General features: G+C 42.0%; 1 long non-coding RNA gene across 1 annotated transcript; it reads left to right on the top strand.

The window, feature by feature from the left end:
- Positions 1–1,692: 1,692 nt before the first annotated feature.
- Positions 1,693–4,527, top strand: LOC306811817. The gene is made up of 2 exons (XR_013776742.1): positions 1,693–2,626; positions 3,755–4,527. It is a non-coding gene; the product is annotated as an uncharacterized lncRNA (long non-coding RNA).
- The last annotated feature ends 438 nt before the right edge of the window (positions 4,528–4,965 follow it).

Genomic DNA, 4,965 nt, shown 5'->3' on the forward strand with positions numbered 1-4,965 from the left:
CCCCCTGAAGCACAAAAGGCAAGAAAACACCTTTCAGCCAATTAAGTCAAAAGGATATATTTATTTCAGCGCTGGGCAAACACGAGGGATCTCTCCCTCAGCAATTTTTGGTCCTTCATTTATTCACAATAATCATGCATATTCAAGAATGCCTATACATATTCAATACCTGTCACCACCCTTTCCCTGCTTAGTATTCAAATCAGCTGCCTACTTATTGCGGCTGCATTGTATCCCCTTGATCTTGTGTCAGTGGTTCTTTTATTTGGGTTGGAGTGTTGCATGGGATGATGTAAAAGTCATCTTCCTCGCTCTAAACTTTTTACCTTTTTCCCGTTACCATGACTACCCAACCTTTTAATTCCTTCAACCTGGTCTTTATTGCCTTTAACATCAAATTTTGTGATTGATGGGGTTTTTTTGGCTCACTCTACACATTTTCTAATGTATATCTATTCTATTTAAATGTTTCCATATGCGTATTCTGTCATCTCTGCATGTTATATGACTAGACTTTATTAACTTTTAATCCCCTGCTGAGGTATATGTTTAAAGATTACATTCCTAACTTCTATCCCCTAAGTTTCAAGATATCCATACCATAACTTATGCTCTAAACATGCAATTTTCAAGAACTATAACAGAATAATATGAGTACTGTGTCTCAGTTGCAGACCCTGGAGGATACACTCACATTGATTTTCAGACATCCTACACTGGAGAGCTGGTTCCTGGCATTGGAGCTGCGGTTTATTCCTCAGCCTGGTCTGAACCCTGTCACTGTGAAGCTCCTGCCAGCTCATCTCAATTCTGGGGTGCTCCAGCTGCTGAAAATAGACGCCCCTGTCCTGCAGAGCATCACGAGGGATCACAGACATGTTCAAGTATTTCAAAGCCATCACCAAAAGTGTCCTGGAAGAGCTGCAGACTGTGGGGAAGGACAGAAGCCAGGAACTCTCACCAGCTGCAGATTCTGGAGGAACTGCACATGTACATAACTGCAGCTCAGCTGAAGGAGATCACTTTAACCATGCTGCAACTTCCTGAAATGAGCTTGACTTCTCAGAAATCTGAAAAATCCTCTAAAATAGGGAAGCAGTTAAGCTTCTATGGACAAATTTTGGTCCAGCTCTTTACAGACAGCTACCAAAGATATCCCCAGCAAGGAGAACTTCTGCTGTCCACAGAGCACGTTCAGGCTTTGGGGAAATTGATGTCAGCATCGGCCAGCAAAGATTTGGAGCGAATTTTCCTTCAGGCTCTCCAGAGTGAGCTAGTCCTGGCTCTCGCAGGTGGTGTTGAGATGCAGGCTCATTGTCTTGGCCAGTGCTCACACACCTCCCTGGGCATTGTGGCCATGCTGATACAGCACTCCAGGACTCCAGGACTCACCTGCTGCAGTTGGAGCTCTGGTGTCTGAGCAGTGCCACTGGGAAGTACCCGAGGAAACACATGGAGAGTTTTCTTCCACTCATTCACGTGTATTTGCAGTGCAGAGACCTGTATGGTTTCAGCCAACCTTCCACAGGTAAAGGCACCGCTGAGCCCTGCAGTGGTGCAGGAGGCCACATTCCCTGTGCAGGATCTGCTAACCTTAAGGGCTGGCAATCTTCACACCACAGATAAAGGTGATAAGACTTGGATGTCTGACCTCTAGTGACTGTCTTGGAAGTACCTCTGCAGCACTAAAGGTGATAAGACTTGGATGTCTGACCTCTAGTGACTGTCTTGGAAGTGCCTCTGCAGCACTAAAGGTGAAGAGCTGTTCTGAGGCTTGCCTGTTAGACTGAAGCCAAGTGCTCTTACAGTTACTGCTGCCCAGATTTATCTTTTGAAGCCCTTATTTAACGCTTAGTGCATGTGGAAATCTGTTCGTTGTGCTTCTCCTGATTTAGTACAGGATGTAAAACCTTTTTTTCAGGCACAGATAGAAGAGTGTCTGGAGAATGCAATGCCACAGCCAGATGTTTTTTGCAGAACCTGAGCTTTCAATTTTGCAGAGTCCAAAAATTTTCTTTCTAAAACAAACCTCCAGCTGTGGGCTGACTACAGTAATGCTCTCCTAAGCTGGCTATCCAGAACTTTCTAAACCCACAGCAGCATTACATCTATGGACAAGTGTGTTAAATTCTCAGCAAACCATGAGTTAGGATTCAACTGGATAGAACAGGATCACTTGAATTTCATTTCTCTTGTTGCCCAGAAATGTAAATAGCAAAGGAAATGGGATGACTGGGGCTGTAGCTCTACCTACAAGGTCAAGCAGTGATAAGACCTTGTCATCTCCCTGGGAAGATGCAGATGGGTAAAGAAGTGAGCCTCTCTGAAGCACTTCTCTGTAACAGACAAGCAGCTGCTGTAGCATTGTTTCCTACAAACAGTAGCCTGGACCTGGATAAGAAAGTGATTTGGGATTAATGTCTTGTTGATTAACAGCTGCATCTGGTGGAACCTGTGCCCTCTGCTCTCCCATCAGTTGTCTCGGCTGTCACGCCTATCCTGAGGAAAGCCCTGTGGAAGGAGCTCTGCGCTGTGATTCAGGACACCGCAGCATCGTACAAGGCCTCCATGAAACTGCAAATTCTTTCTAAGTTGTTGCCACCTTTGGAAAGCAAAGGGCTGCACAGTGTCTAATGGACCAGCTTCCTGCTGCTCTTTCTTTCTTATTCCCTCTGTTCCTCTAACTCTATTTCTTCCTCTCCCTCTGTTCCTCTAACTCGATTTCCTTCTCTTTTACGCTCCCTCTGTTTCTGTCTTTCCCTCTATTTCTTTCTGTCCCCCTCTGTTTCTCTAACTCTTATTTCTTTCTCTCTCCCTCTGTTTCCCTCTAACTCTATTTCCCTCTCACTGTATTTCCCCCTATTTCTTGATCTAACTCTTTATTTCTCTGTCTCTCTCTTCCTCTATTTCCCTTTGTCTTAATTAAAAAAAAAAAAAAAAAAAAAAGCTTTTAAACATTTAAATAAAAAATTTTACTCCCTGGGAGCCTGAAATTTTCTACTGCTGCACCAAACATATAGTGTTTTTTCTTCTTTTTATATATTCTATATGGGGACACTTTGAGCAGCCCTGCCCCCCAGGGGAGGAGGTCCTGCCCCCAGGGGACAAGCCCCGCCCACAAGACGGCAGCAGTGCCAGGTGCCGGCTCGGGGGCGGCTGCAGTAATGCATTGTGCCCACAAGGCGGCAGCACTGCACCGAACTCAGCCCGGAGCTGCGGGGCTTTGGGGACAGAGAGAGAAGACAAAAAGCAACGAGTCCCCTCCCTTAAAAAAATCCTCCTAAATGAATGCCCCAAAAAACCCCTGACCAAAACTAAAACAACCCCTGTCTCTAACCAAATTAAAAAAAAAAAAAAAAATCCCTTTAAATAAAAATCTATTTATTCATATTTAATTTATATTCATATTTATAATCCATATATATTCTATATATTCAATAAAGGTTGTATTATAACATAGGTGTAATATTATTTTTATTATTTATCATATACATAATCTTTGTATTGCTAATATTTTTTTTCTATTTTATGTATATCTATATCTTAATATATTATATATTTGTATGTTTCTAATTTTAGTATTATTTATTTAAAAGCTCCATCTCTAACTAAATTCAAACAAAGAAACCCTTTATTCTAAATGATACTTAAATATATGTTTCTATTTATATTTTTCATATTTATATCTTTAATATATCTCACCAAGATAGGGGACAGTCAGGGAGGAGCATTGGCCAGCAGTCAGACTGGGCAGGGCTCCTTTAGGACAAGAATATTTACAGGTAGAAGCAATTCCCTCCTTTGCATCTCATTTTTATTTAATCCCCCCAAAACTCAATTCCCATCACAAGGAATGTGCAGTCCTGCCTTTTCCCTGTACAGTGTTTGTACAGAGGACCTGGGCCCAGCAGGCACTTGTGAGTCATTTAATAAATCCTGGTTTAGATTTCAAAGGTTCTCCTTCTGGCACTGCATGTTTGCAGATCTGGGCTGGCATGTTCGACTCCCCTCATGGCCACAGCCAAGAACAATTGATCAGATTTTGCAGAGAACTCCCACTAAAACTCAGGTATAATCAATGAGCAAAAAATCCTTTGGGGTTTAGCTCCATCTCTCACCTCTTCCAAGTGGAGGGAAGATGGCTTTTTGTCACACATCACAGCAGCAGTGACAGATCAGGGCTTTCTTTTTTTTTTTTTTTTTAATTTAATAAAAGGGGAACAAAAGTAAACCAGATCTGATATGTCTCCAAAACCCATTACAGCTTTTAAAACCCAAGATGACCATCATTATTCCCTAGTTCAGTCTTCTATTTGTACTGGTTTTGCTATCAGGAAATCAATCAGGTTCTTTTAAGAAATAGTAAATCATCATGACTAAACCTCTGGCTCCTTGTTATTTGCACTTACAGTCCCTTGTAGGAAGCTCTGCAGCCTTTTTTCCCATACTACACTGCAGAGAGGATGGACATTAACAACACACATATGCACAAACAATCTGGTTCTTCAAAAAGTTAAAAAAGCCTGTAATTCAAGAAAAGGGAAAGCAGAGCTTTAATGTCCCACTGAGAGACATTGAATAAATCTTCCCCATGAGTTTGCACACAGTAATAAAATCTTTTTGTCCAAACAAAAATAAGATTTTTTTGACCAAACAAGTTAGGTCTTTTTGAGAACAGCTCAGGAGGCTTTCAGGGCTTACAGTGAGGATGGCAGAGCACAGAATGTTAAAGATGAAGTGTTAGCTCCCTGAATTAATGCTCTGACATAGCCTAATCTTTTTACAAAGAGATGTAATAATTTCTTCTCCTTGTTTCTGAGTTCCCAAGCCATCCTGTAATTCATCACCTGCACTAGTGCAGAACAACCTGATGTGGGTCAGTAAAATATCCGGCTGCGGAGCTCCAAGCCACACGTCCGTGACGTAAACGGAAGTCAGGAACACAAAAACAGCTGTGGGAGAAAG

The sequence above is a fragment of the Erithacus rubecula genome (genome assembly GCF_903797595.1).
Source record: "Erithacus rubecula genome assembly, chromosome: 23".
Taxonomy (NCBI): Eukaryota; Metazoa; Chordata; class Aves; order Passeriformes; family Muscicapidae; genus Erithacus; species Erithacus rubecula.